This window comes from Adiantum capillus-veneris, chromosome 19 (genome assembly GCF_014529385.1).
Source record: "Adiantum capillus-veneris isolate H3 chromosome 19, ASM1452938v2, whole genome shotgun sequence".
NCBI classification, from domain to species: Eukaryota; Viridiplantae; Streptophyta; class Polypodiopsida; order Polypodiales; family Pteridaceae; genus Adiantum; species Adiantum capillus-veneris.
In genome coordinates this window covers 62,662,269-62,687,317 of record NC_140949.1, presented here as the reverse complement: position 1 = coordinate 62,687,317, position 25,049 = coordinate 62,662,269, and positions in this window count along the sequence as shown.

Genomic DNA, 25,049 nt, shown 5'->3' with positions numbered 1-25,049 from the left:
CCTTCCTTTCTTCTCTTTTCCTTTCTTTCTCCTTCTTCCTTCTCTTTTTTACCTTTTTTTCCTTCCTTTCTCTTCTTTTCCTCCTCCACGACATCGACCCCCCTTCTTTAAATCCGGCTTTTAGACACAATACCCCCTTCTCTCTTTGCACTCCAGGGGGTGCTCCCTTGGAGTCTTTATCTAAAACCCCTTTAGGGGGAGGGTCCCATGCCCCACTTGATCGACTTTTCCCCGTGGATCACCTGCCACATCACCCACATCACCTCACCGGTCATCGCTCAAAACCGGCCATCACCTTGCTTGTAGGTGCCGTGTACCGTTGAGACCACCACCAACACGATGCCGTTCACGGTCATCACACAAAGCTTGATCACTAGGAGCTCATGGAGCTTTTATTCCGCCCCCCTTCGATGCCTTGCCATCTGGTACTTGAGGGTCTAGTCCCCAAGCCGTAAAGCCTGTGCAAAACCCTCCATTGTCGACTCCAATCTGCATGGCCTTGGCCACTGCTCGAGACTTGGAGGCCCGCCCACCTAGGCCATGAAAACCGGAAAAAAACATTTGACATCCTCCTTTGAGCCTATGTACCCAAACTCCAAACTCAGATATCTTCCTCGTCAGAAGTCCTATTGACGCCCCTTCATTTCTTGTTGTTCTCACTTTATGCATACCACCCCTGGGAGCCTTGGCAAGGCTCTGAAACTTCCCGATGGCATGTTTTCCAATACGACCAAGCGAGCACATAACTGCCCCCTTGCAACTTTTCACATGGCCATAACTTTCCCTTTAGAGACCTGAATGGAAATCTAAGAATACCGACATTCTCCACAATTTGAGCTCTTCAATCCTATATGCTGACATCAACTCTGCCTATGTGCTCCCATCTGCCCTGCTCTTTGGGGATCTACAAGGGATTCTAAACTAGAACTTTAATATCTTTCACACCGGGACTCCGTTTGACAAGCCGTTTGGACGATCTCCTAGTGCACCTTGGAGACCACATTCTAGAGCTCCTACTCGGCATCTTGGGCACTTTGACTAGGATCCCAATGAGCTTTAATCATACATTTTTGTTGCCACCTGCCTGCACAGGGCCTTCATATCTGCTCTAGCATCCCAACTTGCACCTGCCTACAAATTTAGCACTATATCGCACACTTCCCAGCACTGACCAAATTTGGTTGCACTATCATTGCCCACCCCTTAGTTGAACATTTATGCACAAGCATATTTATAGAACTTGAAACCTGCAATACTTTGCTAGCACTCAAGTATATTGAAAAAGGCACAAACGTATGTACAATATGTGCAATATGTACAACACTGTATATTTGCTACTCCCAAGTTTTCTCAGGTGGGTTTCCCAACCCCCCTGGCTACAATCAAGCTTACATCAAGCACCAAACCTCTATCAAATTACAACTTAAGCCACACCCCGTTCACCTTATTTCTAAGCAGCTTTTCATTTGCACGTACCAATTCGTAGGTCCCGTTTGGAAAAGCTTTTTGTATCATGTACGGACCCATCCACTTCTTCTTGAACTTCTTTTGGAAAGTAAAATCCAAATAGCTCTTGTAATTCATCACCAAATCACCTTCTTCTATCCTTTTAGCATGCAAACTCTAATTAAACTTAGCAATTTCCTTCTCCCGTTGCTCTACATAATAATCTACGGCTGCCTCCCTGTTCATCTACAAAGTTTGGAGACTAACAATTGGATCCTGTAGCATTCCCTGCTGTGTGGCATTGACTCGTCACATTCCCTTCAAAGCACCCAATTGCATATGCACCAGCAACACCACCTCCTTACCATATACCAATTCAAATGGGATAAAATTGGTCGCCACTTTGTAAGACACCCACAAACATTTTTTGAGATTCTCTTCCCATCCCGCCTCCTGTTTGTAAACATACTTTTTCAACATCTTTACGATTTGGCCATTTTCACTTTCTACGAGACCATTGCATTGAAGATGATAAGGCAAAGAAAACCGGTGTTGAATATCCAGTTTCTGTACTAAAGCCTTCATAAGTTTACTCCTACATCCTTGCCCTCTATCCGACACAAGCACCATGGAACTCCAAAACGACAACAAATGCTGTCAAGAACAAACTAAGCTACCACATGAGCATTTACCTCCTTCACATCTTTGGCTTTGATCCACCTCGTAAGGTAGTCAATCGCCACTACAATGTATTTTTTCCCGCTTGTTGCTGACTTTGGGAGTGGACCAATGGCATCGTGGCCTTATTTCTCAAAAGCATTCTAGGCAATGATAGCTCCTTGCGACTCCGCTATCAGTCTCCTCTCACCCATAGTGTGGTATTTGTGGGAGGTTTTGCACCAATAATGCACATCACGTACTATCAACATCCACCAAAAACCTACTCTCAAGATTCGAAACACAGCCTGGTCTTTACCCTGATGCCCACTTTCCTCATGACATTGCTGCAGCACCATATCAATTTCTTCCTTATAAAGTACCCTTTGCAACACTTCACCCCGTCCGTAGGTCATAAGATCCTCCCCCATCAGTGTAAACTTGCGAGATATTTGAACTATCCTCCGCTTTTGTAGCTTAAATAATCTTTTGGAGCACTGACAAGTGCTCAGAAAGTCTTTAATTTCTTTGAAGGTCTCACAACCAATATAGGTGGCTGGGGCCACATATATACCTGTAATTTACACTTGTACCTTGCTGCTTGCAAGTTGATTTGCTTCTTGGTTCTGCTCTCTTCTAACATTCTTGAACTGAACCTTCTCAAAAAACTTCAACAACATTTTGATGGCATAGAACCAATGCTTTAATGAATCCCGTTTCACCTGCCATTGGCCCAACATTTGCTTGATGACTAGCAGTGCATTACCTTTCACCACTAACCTTGAGATACCAAACTCGACACACTGTGTCAAACCTAAATAGAGGGTGAGATACTCCACCTCATTATTGGTATAAACATCCTCCAAGTCATAGGCTTTTGAAAAGATCACCCTCTTGTGCGGATCTTGTATCACCACACCTCCACCTGCCTTCTGTATTACCCTCCTATATGCTCCATCAAACCACAAGGTAAAAGTTTTCACTAAATCAGGCTCCTCCTTGGTTTCATCCTGCACCACCCTGGGGTAGATTGGAAAATCAACAGCCTTGCTGACTAGAATATCTGTCAGGTAAGATCGACTTGTATGGTCAACTTTGAATTCAAACTCAAACTCTTGCAGCTCTATTACCCACTTCATGATCCGCTTCCCTGGCTTCAAGTGCAACACTACCTCTGGCAATAAGTTATTGGCTGTCAGCACAAAGAACTTTTGCACGATGAGATACACCTTGAACTTCCTGCAGGCAAAAACTAGGGCCACGACCCATTGTTCGGCTTTGGTGTAGGTCGCCTCCCCAAGACTTATCACCCTGGTTTCAAAATAAATAGGTTTATAGCTCCTCCCCACCTTCTGCAATAGTATTGTCCCAATGGCTACGGTTCTCACCATCATGGCAACATAGAAATCATCTTCATGATTGGGAGGACACACAGTAGGTAGTTGACACAGGATTTCCATCACCCTATCAAAAGCTACTTGAGCCTCTGCATCCTATTTCAAACCATGCACCTATTGCACCCTCTTTTAAAGAGGGTATACATACTGCAACAACATCTAAAAAAACCTTGACAGGTACTTCAGCCTATGCACGAACGACGCCAAAGCATGTGCACTAGGAGGAGGCTTCATCAAGACTAGAGCCTTGACCTTTTCCTAGATCTGCTTCAATCCCATTTTGTGATACCACATGACCTAGCAATGATGCTTGAGGTAGCGCTAATCTGCACTTCTTGGGGTTCAACTGACCTCCCTCTTCATCCAGCCTCTGAAAACATAGTCAGCGGCTTTGACAAATGATCCGCCCTTGAGCTATAACATTCTATTCATCCATGAAAACCCTAATGAACCTACCCAAATAGGAACCAAACACCTTGTTCATCCAATCCTGAAAGGTGGCATAGGCATTTACCAGCCCAAAAGGCATCTGGCAGTATGTGAATCAACCCCATGGAGATATGAATGTCGTCTTCAGCTGATCTTCAAGAGCAATCCCTATTTGAAAGTCACCTGAAACCCCGTCCATAATGAAATCTCAATTCAAAATCTCGTCCTGAAATGGGAATGGGTAGTGATTCCTCTTGGTCGCAGCATTCAATGGCTTATAATCGACACACACCCATCATCTCTCATTCTTTTTAGGAGTGATAACCACCGAGGAAACCCGCTCTGACTCCTTCACAAGGTATATAATACGTGCATCCAGTAGTTGATTGATCTCCTGCCAAAGGGATTTCTTTTGAATTTCACCCAATCTCCTTAGCTTCTGCGCCTTGGTCTTGTATCCTTCCTTGAGGATTATTTTGTGCTCAACACCCTTGCTCCTCACAACTCCTTATACTCCTTTGCACACGAGTTTGGAAAAGATGCACACAACTGGACATAGCTTTATTTCTCCTTCTTGGTCAAGTCTCCACTTAGCATATTGGCCACCTGTTTAGTACCCATGGCATGCACCTGTGCTTGCATCTCCTCTTCTGCACAAGGTTCTTACATTGTGACCCCAAACAAGTCAGCATCAATCTTGAGCATATCATCCTCGCTTTCTTCTTCCTCTGTATCTGTGTAGCCCTCATCATAGGCTGTTTCAGTTTTGTACTCATAGATGGTGGTGTCCCCTTCGTCTCTCGCTGCCTTAGGATGGAAATGGCTTTCCTTGGTCTTTAGATCTAGCACCACATGTCTTCCTTTCTCTTTATCAGGTAAGGTAAACTCTATGCTTTCCCAATCTTGTTTTGCACCTATTGCCAACAGCTACAACCTACCCAAGATGATAGGATATGCATTATCCCCAGCTTTCATCACAAAGAAGTCGACCAGGCACTCTATGCCCATCACTTTCACACTTACATCCTTGGACATTCCAAAATACCTAGCTTTAGCATGGTTATCCATCCTCATGCACACATTCAAATTGCTACCGCCTTGACCCTTGTTTCCCTCATCACAGCTTCTGTCATGCGAAAACCTGTGCTCCACCATCTATATAGGCTTGAACCTGCATTGTTTTCTCGATGACAACATCCACCAAAGAAAGAACATCCGTCGGGCGAGCTACCCTGAGTGCCATATTTTGCACCGCCTGCACATTGCTCTTACCCCTTGGTAGTCTGCTGCTGATGCTAGTCGACCATTGTCGCCTCAATGTTGGGTTCAATGCCAATAACTATCCAAAAATAGTATTAGCTCTTTGACTTTGGACATCACTCACCAAATCATACTCTGGGTGGCCGCGCCCAAGTTGGAAATCCGTTTGTTTAATCCTGCGATGCCTTCTTTTTTTGTTGGTTTCAGGCTTACTCTTTCCCCCTGTATACTTTCTCCTTGCCCTTACAAGCTCTAGTCTCCCGCTCAGTCTCTGTCTCCCTTTCAGCTCTAGCTCTTTTGTTGGCCAACACTTTGACATCCTGTTTATCCACCCCAATGATGTTCACCCTAGGGACTTCACAGTCATCCATTTTGGGCCTACTACACGGGATTCTCAATTTCCTGCTCCCTCGGACCATTAAATGGTGCTTGGCCTCTCCCCCTACCAAACATGGGTAGAATCCACCTCTTTCCCTCACCAAATGAGGACAGTCTGGCGCATAATGTCCTTCTTCACCGCAATTATAGCACCACCCAGGTAGAGGCCTTGCCCTGCCCCTTGCTCCTGTCGACTGTCGCCTGTCCATTACACTCAACCGCAGGTCTTGCATCTGCTGGTCCGATAGATCTTGAACCGTACGTATCCACTGCTGTGGAATAGTAGCCATAGCCCTATTCCCTTGGTTTCTCCTGAGTTGATTCTTGAGGACTTTGTAGTTGAACAGGTGCCATTGCTTCATAACCTGCTACACCCTGCTCTATCTTATTTTTTATTTTTCTACTTTTTGACCTTGCAACGCCACTCGCCCATTGTAGTTCTCTGGGCTTTCAAAGTCCACTTTCTCTCGCACCTTCGGGTGTAAGCATGCCATAAACTTATCGAGTTTTAAGTACTCACCATTGGCTAGCTGCATAGTTGCTGGTAACTCTGTCCAACATGCTTTGAAACGATCCAGAAACATGATAAATTCCTCACCTACATCCTGCTTTAGGGCCTTTAGCCTCGCATCCATGTCACCTGGAGATGCTTCTTTGTGAAATTCATGTAAGAATCTTACACGTAGAGCCGGCAATGCCTGTCTCGACTCAATCTCCAAAGCTTCAAACCATAGTTTGGCCTTTCCGCGCATCACCAAGGAGAAGGTTTGCATCTTGCTGTCCTCATTAGGCATTTGCAAAGACAACGTGTACAATTCAAAATCTGCAAGCCATTCGTCTGGATTCTCTTCACTTGTAAAAATCAGACCATAGCTTCGGGACGCCATCCTTACCAATATGAAAACCTGTATTTTTACTTCACCAACTGGAGAAATCAGTGTGCTCCTCAGTGGGGGCACCAAAAGATGGATAGGGGGAAGGGGGGACGCACCTAGAACACAAACAATTTGCCTCTCTACAGCTCAGAGTAATAACGGCACCCCAATCCACTGGGATTCACCTTCAAAATCCTCTTTCCTGCTAGCAGACCACCGCATGCACACCTCTCGAGTCGATCACCCTATATCATATCACGGTTAAGCACATATACACCGCATGACACACATCCTAGCTTCCCACGCACACCCAAATCCTCTTTCTCTCTTTTTGCCACCACAAGACACCGTCGGTTCGATGGGGGCACACTTTCCTACACACACACCCGACACCGCGGACACAAGCACAAGAGTAGCAGAATAGAGAGGGGGAAAGGGGAAAACATGCTAGAAAGTGGGCAATCACTACTTTTACTGTATTCAAGATAACCAAGTGCAGATAGCCCGATCGGCATGACCTCGACGAGCACAAAAAAAGAGCTTCAACAGCCCTCGTTGATGCCATCATTGTAGTGGAGTCTCTCTCCAACCACCTTCGTTGCGGCTACACACCTACTCTGGCTCCATCGAGCTTCCATCAACCGAAAGAAGGCAAAAACCTGTTTAAACTCGCCCCTTCTTGGACAACAGAAGCCGAAGTCAAAGGATCCTCTTTTTTTTGCCTTCACCCCTTGCTCGGAAGAAAACCCTTCTCCTTCTTTTTCTTTTTTTTTCTTCCCTCTCCTTCCTTTCTTCTCTTTTCCTTCTCTTCTTTCCCTTTTCTTTCCTTCCTTTCTCCTTCTTCCTTCTCTTGTTTTCCTTTGTTTCGTTTTCTTCTCTCCCTCCTCCACGAAAGCAACCCCCCTTCTTTGTTTTTCCCTTTCTTTTTAAAAACGCCTTCTTTTTAGAAACAATACCCCGTTCTCTCTTTGCACTCTAGGACGGCACTCTAGGACGGCACCAGACTGTCGCTGCTCCCTTGGAGTTATTAGCTTTTTTCAAAAACCATTTAGGGGGAGGGTCCCATGCCCCACTCGATCAACTTCCCCCACGGATCGCATGCCACATCACCCACATCGCCTCAGCATTGTCGCCCGAAATCGGCATCGCCTTGCTCGTAGGTGCTGTGTACCGTCGAGACCACCACCAACACGACACCATTCACGGTCATCACACATACCCCCATCACTAGGAGCTCATGGAGCTTTTATTCCGTCCCCTTTTGATGCCTTGCCATCTGGTACTTGACGGTCTTGTCCCCAAGCCATAAAGCCCATGCAAAACCCTCCATTGTCGATTCCAATATGCATGGCCATGGCCACCACTCGAGACTTGGAGGCCTGCCCACCGAGGCCATGAAAATCGGGAAAAAACATTTGACATCCTCCTTTGAGCCTATGTACCTGAACTCCAAACTCAGATATCTTCCTCGTCATAAGAAGTCCGATTGATGCCCCATCATTTCTTGCTATTCTCACTTTATGCATACCACCCCTTGGAACCTTGGCAAGGCTCTGAAACTTCCCGATGGCACGTTCTCCAATACGACCGAGCAAGCACAAAATTGCCCCCCTACAACGTTTCACATGGCCATAACTTTCCCTTTAGAGCCCCGAATGGCGATCCGAGAAGACCGACATTCTCCACAATTTGAGCTCGTCAACCCTATATGCTGACATCAACTCTGACCATGTGCCCCCATCTGCCCTGCTCTTTGGGGATCTGCAAAGGATTCTTAATTATAACTTTAATATCTTTCACACCGGGGCTTCGTTTGACGAGCCGTTTGGACGAGCTCTTAGTGCATCTTGGAGACCACATTCTAGAGCTCCTACTTAGCATCTCGGACACTTTGACTGCCATCCCAATGAGACCACTTTGGAGGCTCTCCTGGCTTAAAAAACCGCTTTAATCATACGTTTTCGTTGCCACCTGCCTGCACAAGGCCTTCATATCTGCTCTAGCATCCCAACTTGCACCTGCCTACAGCTTTAGCATTGTATCGCACACTTCCCAGCACGGACCAAATTTGGTTGCACCATTATTGTCCACTTCTCAGTTGAACATTTATGTTCAACCACAAGCATATTTATAGAACTTGAAATCTGCAACACTTTGCTAGCACTCAAGTATATTGAAAAAGGCACAACCATATGTACAGAATGTGCAATATGTACAACACTATATATCTGCTACTCCCAAGTCTCCTCAAGTGGGTTGTCCAACCCCCCTGGCTACAATCAGGCTTACATCAAGCACCAAACCTCTATCAAAGTACAACTTAAGCCGCACCCCATTCACCCTATTTCTAAGTAGCTTTCCATTTGCCCTTATTAATTCATAGGTCCTGTTTGGAAAAGCTTTCTGTACCTTGTACAGACTCGTGCACTTCTTCTCGAACTTCTTTTGGAAAGTAAAATCCAAATAGCTCTTATACTTCACCACCAAATCACCTTCTTCTATCCTTTTATCAGGCAAACTCTAATTAAACTTAGCAATTCGCTTCTCCCGCTGCTTTACAAAATAATTTGCGCCTGCCTCTCTGTTCATTTGCAAAGTTTGGAGACTAACAATTCAATCCTGTAGCATTCCATGTTGTGTGGCATTGAATCGCCACATTCCCTTCAAAGCACCCAATTGCATAGCACCAGCAACATCGTCTCCTTATCGAATGGGATAAAATTGGTCGCCACTTTGTAAGACGTCATGTACGCCCACCATTAGGAGAAATATGAACCTTGCATGGGCCTTGTAAGGAATCCTAATTTTTTGGGATTAAGGCTAATGTTGTGTGGGGTTTAGGGGGCAAGGGCATTGAAGAAGGTAGTTTTGAGTAGGCTTTTCTACCCTTTTTTTAGAAAATTGTAGGATGTGGACCTAAGGGGTTACTTTCTCTCTCTAGTTTTTTTTAAAGTGAAGGAAGCATAGGGGTGTGACCACATCAACAAAAACGTGGTTCACTAAGAGTCAAAATTTGACTTTTTTTAAAAAAAATTTATTTTTACTTTTTTTTTAACTTAAAACTGCCTCCCAATATATATACATATCCAAAAATCATTTTTTGACCCATTTTTTAACCCACAAGCTTAGAAAGTCCATTTTTTCAAAAATCTTTTTCCCCAAAAAGTAAAAAACATTTTGTTCTCTCCTCCTCCTCCCTCCTCCCTCCTCTCTCCCTCTCCTCTCCCTCCCTGCCCCTACCTTCCCCCTCCTCCTCGATATCTCCCTCCCCTCCCTCGCTCCTTCTCTCCTCCCATCTTCCTTAACCTCCCTACCCTTCCCCCTCTATCTTTTCATCATTTGCTTCCTCACGCAATAGCTTTCATGGTGCTCACGGACATCAAAAATGGTTTTCTTCCACCACCATGTACTCCGCACACCAAAAGCATACATATTCGCTTACCCACGACATTTGCACCGAAGACCGCTAGTGAGGGTGATCAAAGATCATCACAGGAACATCGCATCGCTTGTGAAACCAATGTTGACATTTAGGTGGATGGCCATTTGTACCCTTACAATCCTATATACCGCTTACGATCCATCACTTACGATCCAAAATCATACATATTCGCTTACCCACGGCATTTGCACCGAAGACCGCTAGTGAGGGTGATCAAAGGTCATCACAGGAACGTCGCACCGCTTGTGACACCAATGTTGACATTTGGGTGGATGGCCATTTGTACCCTTACGCTCCTATATGCCGCTTCCATCCATCGTTTAATAGACTTTCCACATTTCTTCAATTTCTTGGGAGGGGAGGAGCAAGCTTATTAGGCTATTGCAAGCGGTTGTGTATGGGTGCAGGTGCTTCTTTGCATATGTGGATGCACGAATGTCAAGCTCTTTACCTCAAGATGACGGCATTACAAGAGAGTGTTGCCTCTCTTGGAGAGGGTGGTTAAAACTCTTGAACAATAAATGCAAGAAAAGGAGTCCCACATCCAGAAGCTTACCAACACCATCACATACTTGAAAGAAATACCCCTTGGTGCAAGGGAACGCAAACGCACGTATTCATCCATTGAAACTCTTGCACATTCGAGAGGAGCACGTAAACGACGAGTTACAGCCACAAGGTGATTTGGTCTTTACTTGCATGATGCATTCTTACTTCACACTATTTTCTAACATTTTTTTTTTAATTTGCTAGAAACTTCATCCAGGAGGCATGCGGTGGAACAAGCCAAGATGATCGAGTCAACCTTCTCACTAGTTGTCTCAATACTCAGGATGTGATTTCTATCTTACAATCACCTGGAGGTAAGCACATTAAGGATGCAGTCACCAAGGACCTTATGCGTAAATTGAGAAATGTGGTTAGTGATGATGACGTGCAACAAGCTTGTGATGAGGCTGGAATCAGCACTAAAGCCTATCAGGCTATTTTCCAACCCCTAAAGGATGCCCTCAAAGAACATGGCATTGTGGAAAATCTATTTCCCATTCCTCACAAGGTCAAGCTCACAAAGAAGGCCACAAACGAAGATGTGTTCTCCCGCATTGGGACATACCTACACATTGAGGACACAATGCCAACTTCCCTTTATGCTTCGTGTGCAACAAAGACAAGGGGGAAAAGTAAGAAACAATCCATAAGACCTTCGGAGAAGGGCTTTCCTTACACAATGTGGAACAATACTTTCGTGGATCTTAGAAGGCTTCAAGAAGCCATGCTTAGATTTTACGAGTTACCTGAAGAAGGTGACACACTTTACTTTTTTCTTTGGTATTGTTCTTATCATAGACTCTGAAGTTTAAGGTCTTGGCACTCTTTACTTTGTAGTGCTTGGTACAAAAGTCACTTTTGTGCTGAAACTCGATGAATGTCAAATAGTGAAAGGCCGAAGGTTAGAGAGGCTAAGTGTCACTCTAATGAACGAGGCCCTTCTGCAAACCGAGCGAAGGGATTCAGCCGACCCATCTCCCACCCCATCTTTTAGCGTGCAATCAAAGAAAGACATTTGGTGGTTGGGTGCTATTGAGGTGCCCAAAGAGACCAATGGAGTACTTTCATGGATTTTTGAGAGAACTCCATGGATCACAGAAGTAATACACTCCCAAATTGCAGATTAGAAGTTGGAGATTAAGGGTTTTGGTAGTTATGATGTGGAGTGACACTTAGGTGGGGATTTGAAGACCATAAAGTGTTTGCTTGGTTGCAAACAAGGGGCTTCTTCTCTCATGCCTTGTCCATTTTGCACTCGAGGGTACAAACCTAATGGACAAAAATCACATAAGAGCACTGCAAAGGTCGGTTCCATGCTTCCATGGCAAGGGCATGGAGAACAAGGGTTAGATTGTCGTGATGGCGGAGATGAAGGTAGAGAATGGGAAGCGTCTATTCTGAGATGTCCTATGCTCAATGCCCGAGATCGTAATCAAAAGGACCACACTTGGAATCAAATGTAAATTTTTGTACATTACACGCATTCATGCACATTTTTGATAGGCTATTGAAGCTCCACATTGACTATGCTTTCACAATGAAACCGTTGGAAAAGTCCCAGGAAGCGATCAAAAGAGTGGAGGTACTCTTGAATTCCATTGGCTGTCACGGTGGAAATGTGTCTATCGTTGCTGCAAAGAACACAGGGGAGGCCCATGAAATTGCTCAACAAGTGTCAATGAGTGGAAAAAAAGCTAGCCACTTTTTGAAGAAAGTTTCCCAAGGAAAGCCAAGTCGATATGATGCTCAAAACAGCACCAACGAGAAGGCAGGTAACCTTTGCGAGCTTTGGAAGGAGTTATCCAAAGCTACTATTGACAATGATTCAAATGGCAAGCTTGCAAACAAGCGCAAGCAAGTTTGGGTACATTTTGATAAAATGGTCAAGCTTATGGGCCTTAACAGCACAACAGAAGAACAACGCCAATCATTTCAAAAAGCCTTGGTGTATTTTACCAAGGTCTTCACCCTTTCTTGGGGTGAAAATAACATCACACATTACATGGTAAGCCATTTTACGTGGTGTATTTATTACAAGGGATTGTTTTTATTAAATAATGTGGATCGTTTACTCATGTGAACAACATATCTTGTTTGCGCATGGTACATTTTTATGCACAAGTATGGATCGCTTGAAATTTTTAGCACTCAAGGCATGGAGAAGTCCCATTATCGAGCAAGGGGAGTGTACTCCTTTATTTGGAGGAGATGTTCAATTGGTTTTTTCGCACAACATTTGCTCGTAAGCTCACAATGGAGCGTGCGCGGCAATCTAAGATTGCTATTGAAGTGCGGAAATGGAGTCGTCAAGAGCATAGCAACAAGTGGCAAATGTCGCAAGGTCCCACCAAGCATGCTGCATGGCAGCGATGCAGAGTGCGACAAGGATCAAAGTGGATACTGCGCGAGTCACTAAACATGAACGCAGGGTCCAACTCTTAGCGACATGTTTATTTAAAAAATAATAGTTTTTTTTCAAAATTAGTGTGAACAGGGCCCTTTTTAAATGGGCCCTTATAAATATTGCATGCTCTCATAAACCACTCATTTCTTAAGAACAGGTGAGCTCTTACCATACGAAATGGCACGCACCAAACAAATAGCAAAAGAGCATCCGCCTGCCAACAAAAACACCCTACAAGGATGTGATAAGCCGGCATGGCTTAAAGGCACAAGAAAACGGCCACAAACACCTAGCCGTTCCAGGAACTCTTCTGGCAGTGGGCACGGTGGTAGGGCACCAGAGTCATCGAGGGCTGTTGAATCTCCATATCCTCAAGATATAACACCTAGAAAAAGAATGAACCAACGTGCCTAGCACTGAAGAGAAGAACAGGGCCAATAAACAACAGAGTCCGATAGGGAGGAGCCGTCGCGCCACGAATCACAAGCAGGACCATCCAGGACTCGGGTGGTCCGTACAGACATTGAATCGAGAGAGTGAGCCACCATGGCTGCGAGATGAAATACCGCGCACACACCGGGTGGTCGTTGGGGGGGAAGACACTGCCTCGAGGCTAGGGAGCTCTCCCCACACCACAAGATCGGCAGCCAAGGGAAGAGGATGAATCAGAAGAGGCTGCATAACCAGCCCCTAAGCATGTAAATAGGTGCAAGTCTAAGTTTTTCAAGAAGCCTAAATGCCACCAGCTAGCAAATGTGCAAGTGCCCCCAAGACAACCGCAGCGGCGTCGAAAAATAGCAAGGGCATTTACGGAGCTTTTGATTCGACGCACCCCCTTTGCTCGCACAGTGGAGGAGGTGCTTCAAAGCTATGGAAATCAGTATAGAATGCAAGCAATAGTGCTAGAGGCTATTCAAGAAGCTGCAGAGGCCCACATCATTTCGGTGTTGGAAGATACCAACCTATGCGCCATTCATGCAAAGCAAGTGACAATACAGCCAAAAGATATGCAACTTGCACGTTGATTGCAACGAGACTTCGAGCATTAGCCTAAGTTACCCCTCTTTTTGTATTGCACACCCTTATCTTTGTAATGTTTTGACTTTCCAATGACTCACTCATTGTGAAACCAAGTTAACATATTGTGAAACCAAGTGTCTATGCAACATTAATTTGGATTTTTCAAATGTCCAATGTAATTGGGATTTTTGGTGCAGGGGTGTACTAGGTAGAGCTAAAGCAGGTGATAGTGTGTTGGAAAGTTAAATTCAGAATTGATTTCACCTTTTCTAGTGTCCTTGAGTGTGAATATATTCTGAAATTTCCATCAAAAGGGTGGCCACAAGGCTCCATCTAAATTAATGATGCAAAACCAATTGATTTCAATAAATTTGTGTTTTTTAAGTATCCTAGGGGGTAGAGATGCCTACCAGGGGCAAAAAAAAGGCTCGTCACAAGGGCGCGCAAATGGCCCATCCAAAATTGGGGGACGGGCCATTTGCAAGCCCTTGTGGCCACCCTTCTTTTTGCTCTCTGGTAGGCATCTCTACCCCCTAGGATACTTAAAATACATAAATGAACTAAAAAGAATTGGTTCTACATCATTACTTTAGAGAAGTGACTCACTCAAATGTGTTTTATACTTTCCTCAGTATCATGTGCATCCAACTTCCGTTGTGTTGTTACTTCAAGCAAAAAAGACAGCTTATTGAAACATATCACCAATTACAACAATTTTCAAGATTGACAAATCACATTTAGAAGAATTTGCAAAATATTTTTTATTACTTCCAAAAGGGTGATTTTACATCATGTATCTGAGGAGTTCATAACTTTCTTGACCATTTCCTGGCGCCTATTTTGCATCTAAGGCAACTCCCCAATCAAGAGGGACTGCGCTATGGCCTTTGGGTCAGTTGAGCCAATGGAAGCATGTATCCCTATCTGGGAAAGCACTTTACCACGAAAGCCAGTGCCAAACGCTGTGCATACAAGGGATCTACACACTAGGAACACTTGATGTGCAGTTTGAGCAATGGTGCTCAAACACAAAAACTTGCTCAAAGCTTTCAACGACCAAGTCATAAAATGGGTTTGGGGAGTAAATTCATTATGGATAATGGCCACATCGCCAGGGGGGAGTTGTCCTAGGTAATGCGTAAGGAAAGCTTGAGGTCCAAAGCCCGTTTGCTTGCCACCCGTCCTTGCAGCAAAATCATCAAGCTCCACGACGTCCTCTCATAAACCGATGAAGGTTGAGAAAAAAGACAATGAAGGATAAAATAGTAACATGAAAATTAGGATACAGTTTACCTCCTGCTCCTTGTCGTCCGTCTCCCTATTTCCCTTTGCATCCAAGTCAATGCTCCCATGCACCGCAGCTACGAGCTTTGGATCATCATATGGGAGGTTGCATAATGGCATAGGCATCCTAGCAGCCTCAACCTTGGCTTGCGTGGCTTGAAATTCTACCTTAGCCATGTGCAACTGCTTGCTGCTAGGACCTCTGCACATACTACTGCAATAGTGTCAGCAACAGAGTCCCCAACTAGCAAGAGCTTGCTTTCTAGGGCATCTGGCGTATTGTCTAAGAGACATTTGGTGCTGTTGCATAGCACGCTCAAGAATTCATCCATGCGAAGGCCAAATGATTTCTCCAAATCATGCATAAACACATACTCCTCCCCATCCACTACCACTAAGGAGAAGCGTCTGATTTCTACCTCTGGGATAGCCACATCCACCAGTGGTAGTGGCAATGGAGTCTCACTAGGGCCAGCCACAACTATGGATTTCTCAACCACTTCCTCGAGACCCCTGGGGTACTCGAGCCGGAGTGTCTTTCCTTCCGCTGCAAGGTTCATGGGGATAACCTGTTGCTCCTTGGTGTCCTTGATAAAGGACCCAACCTGAAGATGTGGTAAGCGGAGCTCCTCCAAATCAGGTTCCTCGCTCACCAAGAAGATAAATGTTGCGAGCCAAGAAAGGTACTCTACCCCCAACTTGCGTTTCTTGAGCGCTGACACCCCTGGGGCTTGCTCGTCCAAGTAATGGCCTGCATCGGTGGTTATTTCTTGGAATCGTTGCAACCGCTTGGAGAATGGGTGATCACCTTTGTGTATATAGCGCAAAAGATCGCAAGGCACCCAGATCCCTGCATGTGGGGAGATAGATACAGAATATTTTATGATGAGCTCCTCCATGAACGCAAAAATCTCGGCAAATGCATCCATGTGAAGGGCAATTGTGGCATCAAGGTCAGGGAGACGAGTAAAAAAGGTGTGGAGGTCCATCTTCCCTTTGTATTTGGTGTCCTCGAGGAAGAGGATGAAGCGTGACAAAGGGGTGGATGTGGGTGCAGATGCAGAGGCTGTGGAAGCATCCATGTCTAGCCTGGGGTGTAGATAGAGAGTGGAGGAGCTCAAGAGTTGCAAAAGTGAAAATAGTGAATGAGTTAGACGGCCCCCCTTTTATAATGGACCCTTTTTTAAAGACATTATAAAAAAAAAGGCACTTTCACCAAAAAATGATTTCTCATCTCAATGCGAAAAATTATATTCAAAGACATGATTTGCCGAAGCAAATCATGTTGATTACATTGGGGATCGTTTTGAAAATTGCAAGAGTTATAAAGTTAAAAGATCGATAGCATAGTTTCATCCATCCCCCAGTCCTCCTCGACCTTCAATTTGTCTTCGTTTCTCTTCCCAATCTGTGGACATTCATTACAATAAGCATCCAATGATCGACAAACCATGATGTATTGAAAATGTGGTGGAAGGATTCTCACCTTGTGACCTTGTAAACGAAATTTTACTTGTTGAAGGGCCTCAAAACCCATAATAACCAAATTTTCTCGCACATTACTAAGAATCCAATGCTTGTTCACTTGGACTGCCTCCAAAGCATCATTTTGCATCTTCATTGCATGTCAAAGCTTGCAATAGCGCCGTCTACACTCTGTAAGGGAGTCCACACTCCAAGCTTGCATATCCAACGATCATAGTGAAATCGTATGTACAAGGAGGTGCGGGATTTCAAATAGCGCATTCCAATACCTGAAGCTCCAACCTTACAATGGTACCGGTCCCCATTGTGCATGCCCTCCACAAAACCCTAGTCCTCTTCTAAAAGCCTTTCTAATTCCTGGTAATGCACATCTTTACATACAAGCATTGTGGTAGTCTCCACAAATCCAAACTCTTTAAAAATGTGCACAAAACAATGAATAGGCAAACACAACCTCAAGCCCACAGACCTAGAAGCTTTAGAGTGTTTCAAAGAGTTTTGGACATCTATTATGATCTTTTGCTTGAAAGATGCTACCGACCACAAATCTGGCAACGGCCACTCCATACTTAATAAGGAAGTTACTTTGATGGGTTCAAGCGTTTCAAACGCTTGTGTAGAAGTAGGGACAATATAGGAGTGAGAATAGAAGAAAATCCTTCTTTGAACCAGTTTGGTTGGGCAAAGATGTGGGAACATTGTTGCTCCAATATCCGCATGTATAGCATTGAATGTGCCGGAGAGACTATGTAGTGGCTGCTCCTCCACCAACGTGGATGGAAATATGACTATAAATGTATGACAAATCTTAAGTATGAATCCATAATAACATTACACTGTGCTTTCACACCTAGCTTTGTATTCTCAAAACATGTACTTACAATGTGTTGGAAATCGAGGTGGTTGTTGCAATTGCATGGTTGACATTGAGAAAACATGTTGCACAATGGCTACGGTCCCCTTGTCTTTGTGGTTCTTGAAGCCAAGGAGCTTTCCTTTCCAATGAAGATCCAAGTTTGCACAATTCCGCACACGATGAGTGCCAATAGCAGATGGTTGTATGTATACCCAATCACCTTTGGTGAACTCTTGTGGCACCCACTCATCATCTATACCTCTAGTATTGTGGCATGCAAGTGTTGTGACTTCATTCTTTGGCCGCCTTTGCAAAGTAGAGTTGGCCATGGTTAAGCAAAGAAAATTAGGAGGAGGAGCAGGACCTTGCTTGTTGCTACAATGTAGGTGTGATAAAGTGATATGAGAAGGTGGTTAACCCTTGTGGCAATGGAAGGTGGTAGGGGAGGAGAGAGGAGCTTCCTTGCTGCAGTAATGGAGATGGTATAGAGAAAGAGAGTGTTGGAGTAGAGGATGAGTGTGATGGTTGCAACCAAGGAGGTGTTGGAAAAGGGGTTCTAGAGAGAGAAAATACCTTTTTGCCTAAAGACTGCTTTTGGGGGAGCTCTGGATAGTAAAAAAATATTTTTCAAAAGTTTTTTAAAAAATTTGAATTTTAGGGTTTTTGGGTGCACGTTTTGACTTTTTGAGGTCAAAAAATGCTTTTTTGACCATAAAATAGATTTAGGGGGCTTTTAAAAAAATAAAATTTGAGTTTTGAAAATTTTCAAAATTTTCAAAATTTTTGGATTTTTTCAAAACCGGATCAAAAAGGAGGGAAGTTGGAGGTTCCATATGGCCCCCCCCCCCCCCCCCCCCCCCAACCCCACCTTCTCACTATGTAAGAGCCCATTTAAGAAGTGTAAGGCTATTTTGTCCCCCTACATTTTTTAAGGGCATAGAGTGTCTCCACCACCCCTTCTCATTGGCTGGCCTCTAATTAACCTTAATCCCAAAGGGCCCCCAGAGGGTTCATATTTTTCCCAATGCAAACATTTTTTGAGATTCTCTTCCCACCTCGCCTCCTGCTTGTAAACATACTTTGTGAGCATCTTTACGATTTGGCCATTTGCAGTTTCTACGGGACCACTGCGTTGGGGATGACTCTATCCGACACAAGCACCCATGTCACTCCGAATGATAACAAATGTTGTCAAAAACAAACTAAGCTACCACATGAGCATTTACCTCCTTCACATCTTTGGCTTCGACCCACCTCGTAAGGAAGTCAATCGCCACTACAATGTGTTTTTCCCCGCTTGCCGACTTTGGGAGCGGACCAATGGCATCTAGGCCTTATTTCTCAAAAGCATTATGGGCAATGTTTGCTCCTTGCAGCTCGGCTATCAGCCTCCTCTCACCCATAGTGTGGCATTCGTGCGAGGTTTTGCACCAATATTGCACATCACGTACTATCAAAGGCCACCAAAAACCTACTTTCAAGATTCAAAACAAAACCTGGCCTTTACCCTGATGCCCACTTTTCTCATGACATTGCTGCAGCACCAAATTGATTTCTTCCTTATAAAGTACCCTTCGCCACACGTCATCCCGTCCATAGGTCATAAGATCCTTCCCTATCAGTGTAAACTTGCGAGACTTTTGTACTATCCCACCCCACCAACCTTGAGATACCAAAATCGACACACTGTTTCAAACCTAAATGGAGGGTGATATACTCCACATCATTATTGGTATGAACATCCTTCAAATCGTAGGCTTTTGAAAGATCACCCTCTTGTGCGGATCTCGAATCACCACACCTCCACCTGCCTTCTGTATTACTCTCGTATATGCTCCATCAAACCACATGGTAAAATCTCCCAATAAATCAGGTTCCTCCTTGGTTTTATCCGCACCACCCTGGGGTAAATTGGAATATCAAAAGCCTTGCTAACTAGAATGTTTGCTAGTAGGTGAGATCAACTTGTATGTTCAACTTTGAATTCAAACTCAAACTCTTCGAGCTCTATTATCCACTTTATGATCCGCTTCCCTGGCTTCAAGTGCAACACTACCTTCGGCAGTAAATTATGGCCGTTAGCACAAAAAACTTTCGCATGATGAGACACACCTTTAACTGCCTCTAGGCAAAAACTAGGGCCATGACCCACTGTTCCACTTCGGTGTAGGTCTCCTCCCCAGGACTTATCACCTTGCTTTCAAAATAAATAGGTTTATAGCTTCTCCCCACCTCCTGCAATAGTACTGCCCCAATAGCTACAGTTCCCACCGTCATGGCAACATAAAAATCATCTTTATGATTGGGAGGACACACAGTAGGTAGTTGACACAGGATTTCCTTCACCATGTTAAAAGCTACTTGAGCCTCTGTATCCCATTTAAATCCATGCACCTGTTGTGCCCTCTTTTGAAGGGGGTATACATACTACGACAACATCTAAAAAAACCTCCACAGATACTTCAGCCTATGCACGAACGACGCCAAAGACTATGTACTGCGAGGAGGCTCCATCAAGACTAGAGCCTTGACCTTTTTTGGATCTGCTTCAATCCCATTTTGTGATACCACATGACCCAACAATGATGCTCGGGGTTGTGCTAATTTGCACTTCTTGGGGTTCAACTGACCTCCCTCTTCATCTAGCCTCTAAAAACACAGCTGGAAGCTTTGACAAATGATACACCCTTGAGCTATAACATCCAATGTTGTCTATAAAAACCCTAATGAACCTACCAAAATAGGAACCAAACACCTTGTTCATCCATTCTTGAAAGGTGGCATAGGCATTTACTAGCGCAAAAGGCATCCGGAGGTATGTGAAGCAACCCCATGGAGATATGAATACGAAGCAAACATGGCCCTACAATGTCATCATTTTGGGACATCAAAGATGCATCCATGGCAGTGGTAGATATGTTATGCGCTAGAGTTTGAGTTTGTAGCATCTAACTATAATAATTAGTGGAGGGTGGATATTCTCGTCGTCGCCAGCTAGAACCGGCTACCAACTAGGTTGCCACAACCGCCACCTATCAATGATTGGTGGTACAAACCTCTGAGGTGCAGACTTGAGCTACCCTCTATTGAGGAGGAGTCATGGGAGATCTAAGATGACAACTACAGAGGCTCAGAGCTTGATGGGGCACTGATTGGGTGTTTGTTGAGTGTTTGGCTCACAATAACTAATCCTCTAATCATGGCAACGATAGGAATGCATGCATGGCTTGTGAGGAATGCATCCATGTGTCAATGTACCATGTAAGCAAGTTGAGTGTCTTAAACAGCAAGATCACCCTTCTCTCTCTCATTCTCTCTCTCAAACCTGGGCAGTGCACCCACATGATAAACGGTGCACACAATGAGAAACAAAGAGATTCCTTCATCTAGGGCATCCTCGATCACCAATTGAGTGCTCTCTCTCTCTCTCTCTCTCTCTCTCTCTCTCTCTCTCTCTCTCTCTCTCTCTCTCTCTCTCTCTCTCTCTCTCTCTCTCTCTCTCTCTCTCTCTCTCTCTCTCTCTCATCAAACCCTAACATCACTTGCAGCCACCGCTAAGTGCAAGGGCGGCAACTAGCTTTCCATGGCTGCTCCATAGCCTCGCCCACCCACCTCGCTGAGGCAACCGCGTAGCCCTGCAACCCCACTTTGTGTACCTGGAAGCAGCATTTCACTCCCTCGTTGCGGCAACTACCCATGTTGAGGCAACCCCCTCAAATCCCCTCTGTGCTCTGCAGTCGGCAGATCCCACCAGCGTGGTTTGCATCACAAGGGATGATTCCCGCGTAGTGAAGGTAAAATCAAAGAGCGCACAAAGTCCAATGCAACAAATCTTCACTATTGTAGGTTCCATGGCAGAACGCAAAGGAGCCCTCTCAACACCAAGACGTACTCAATCCTTTGTGGTCCCCCCTCGGGTGGATCCGTTGGACCACATCCAAGCCGAACTCATGGAGTTGAAGGTAGAGAATATTGAGCTCAAAATGCACCTCACCACCCTCAAAGCCCGACTCCAATCTCTTGAATCTAAAAAACAAGAAGACACAGATCACATTTTAGCCAAGGCCAAGGACGTAGAGCACACATTTACCCAAAATGTGGCCTCATTAGCCACTCAAATTCAAGAGAATGTTGCCACCATTGTCTCCTCCAAAGTGGAGGAGTGATTGCAAGAGCGCCACCATTGCAAAGGTCTTGCATTAACCGTTCGCATTGGTGGCTTTCCCTTCACTTGGTGGTGGGAAGAGGGCGACAACTTTCCTGACACACTAGTCAAGCTCAACAAGGCCATCCAACCCGTCAAGTTTGATGCCTCAACCATGAAGTGCGTACACCATGACCACCGCACCAACCAAGGGAGCCTTGTCTTTAATACCAAAGAGGACCACACGATACTCCTAAAACAAGCTCACCTTCTAAAGGGTACAACCATATGGATTAGTGAAGCTCTAACGCCCATGCAACTCAAGATGAAGAAACAAGAGTTGCAAAAGGTAAGATAAGCACGGGTTGCAGGTAAATGGGCCGTCTATTGTGGTGGTAGAGCCATCATTGAGGAGTTTCGGGCACAAAAAGGCCCATAGCATCCTCTTGGATACTCTCCCCCTTTTTTTTCCATAGCCACCTTTATCGCATAAGTGACGTGTTGCAATTTTGCTGTAAACACCCCCAATAATTTTTCCCGCCTCCCTCTCTTTTCTTTCTTGCCACACTTGCCTTGGCCGTTGTAAATTTGACACCCTCTTTGTTAGAGGAGTGCTTGTGTATGCCCGTTTTTTGGTCCCATGGGTCATATTTGACCTCCAAGGACGATAATGAATCTCTCTCTCTCTCTCTCTCTCTCTCTCTCTCTCTCTCTCTCTCTCTCTCTGTGGCTCAAGTTTTAAAGGTGAAGCTTTCTTCAAATAGAAGAAGACATCTTTCTTTTGGAATCCAAAATCCTGATGAGGATAGTCAGAGTAGAGGAGAATATGATAGCAGGGCTTATCGGCTCAAAATGTGCAGGGGATTGTTACTCAAAACTTGGGACGCCACCTTCTCACCTTTCAACTTGGGACGACCACCCTCTCACAATATGCTCCCCACTTAATGGGAAACCCCATCCAATCTCCACAGAAGGCTAGAAATGGAGACATGTGACAATGCTCCCCCTTTGGCCGCCTCTACATATCTCTTTTTTCGTGCAACCTCTCTCTCTAAGCGCACTCAGATGAAGGCCACACTACCGGGGGTGGATGGATAAAGGAGGAGTCAACATGTGTCGAGGGATGGGGGGAATCCCTCCCCCTATTATAATAGTATAGATATAATCATAAGTAATTTATATATTACAAAGAGCCCCACTTAAATATTGTGAAAGATGCACATTACATATCAATAGTTTGATATAAAATAAAATGAAAAGGAAGTAAAATAAGAACAATAAAATATAAATTCAAAACATAAAAAATATTTTAGTGTTGTTTTATTAAAAAATATATAAACTTAATAAACGTAATAAAACAAGATAGTAATATGATTTTTTATGAAGCTTTTAAATGAAAAGACATTTATCAATATCTTATATCATGGGATCAAACTCCTATGAATACACTTTTTATTCAAAAAAAAAGTTATTTAACTTTGAAAAAATAGCATTTAAAAGACTGTCACGTCTTTCTATTCACAAGACTTTCAAGCCCCTTGGGACTGTCTTCTCTAGTCAGAGAGAATTGACTGGAGAAGACAGCCCTTGGTGAAGAGGCACGAAGGCCTGCTAAGTTAAGGGAGGAATGAGATTTATAGAAAGTAAGTTTAAATGAGTGCCTACAATCACATGAAATTTTTATATAAAATTATATTATCCATTATACATATATAATCACAAATGCTTTATATATTAAAAAAGGCCCAACTTCAATAATGAGGTGAAAGATGTACATTGCACATTACTTTGAAAACAAAGTAAAAAGAAAATAAAAATAGAAGTATACATTATATTATTCATTATACATACACAAGCTAAATTCACAACAGTTGGAGGCAAAAACCTCGTACTTTGTCTTCCACCTCTCTCTTCATTCACAAGGGATAGAGGTAGCTCTATCAAATCTATTATGTACAATTTTAATGTCCAATGTGGTGTAGTGTAGTGGTAGTGTTGTTGAGTATGTAGCTGCTGGATTTAACAATGTTCCACATTTTGTGCTGAAAAGTAGACGGTAGAACTGCTCTTCCAAGGGGGAGGAGAGACTTGGTAATTTTTATGTGGGTCCAAAGAAGTATAATTTTCTTTTGTGCTAGCGGACAAATTACATGGTGAAGACACATTTCTTTTGGAATGTCTTTCATTGGCTCTCGTGAATCCAACCATAATCTCTAATGATCTATATATTAGAAAAAGCTCCACTTAATCAATAAGGTGAAAGATGCACATTACACATTATTATTTGAATACAAAATAAAATAAAATAAATAAAATAAAAGCAATAAAATAAAAAAATACATGAAAAACTAAAAAAAAAGAATATATTAATGTTGTCATTAAAAAAGTGAATAATATATTTAACTTAATAATTTGATAAAATAAATCTTGGTAAGTTTTTAAATAAAAGGATTTTTCACAAGTGAGTGTAAAAATAAATAAAAATTGAATCAATACTTCACATCATATATGGATCAAACTCCTATGCGTACTCTTTAATCCTTTGTTCTTTAGTCTTTTTCAGCATGTCATAAAAAAAGAAAGCATCTTTGGAAAATAGCCTTTGAAAGGAAATGCTTTCTTTATCTTCAATTTTTAAAGAGACACATGTCGAGCAAACAAATTTGAACGACCTTCACCCATATGGATACTAAGGCCTTTAGCAGGCCAACAATGAAAAGTGAATCACCTTCACCCATAGTGTACTAAGGCCTTTAGGAGTATGTGCACATAACTAAGGGGGGGTTTAGAGAGTAGATAGAGAGAGAGAGAAGGGACATAGAGAGCATCTTCTATACTCTTTATAATGTGGCTTAAAATTTTTGAAGAAGGAGAGAGGCTCCATGTGTTGTTCCTTGGAGAGTTTTAAACCTTTGAAGTAAAAAACAAAACCTTGACTTTTGATCCTCTGTAAATCAAACCTTCACCTCAAGTAAATGAGCTCGGCGACCTCGACGCTCAAACAACATGTGTGTTTGTGTCCATTTTCTCTGAGATCTGAGAGAGAAGCCTTGCATGGAGACTCAGAATGCATCCTTTCTGCCCCGCGTTGGCTCTTTGTAGGCGTTGACAGTGTGTGTGATAGAGATCTAGAGAGGGATAGAGAGAGATGTACTGTTGTACGTGCGCACAACCTATGTTTGTGTGTGTGTGTGAGAGGGTGTGTGTGTGTGTGTGTGTGTGTGTGTGTGTGTGAGAGAGAGAGAGAGAGAGAGAGAGAGATGAATGAGTTTTCCTAGACTATCAGCATATCCACATGTTGCATGTCAGGGGCATCGAGAGAGAGAAAGTTATCGTAATGCTGATTGATGACTCGAGCGGTAGAGAGGGGCAACGAGCTCAAAAGTTAGGACGCAATGGATAGCGCGATTTGGGAGCTTGGAA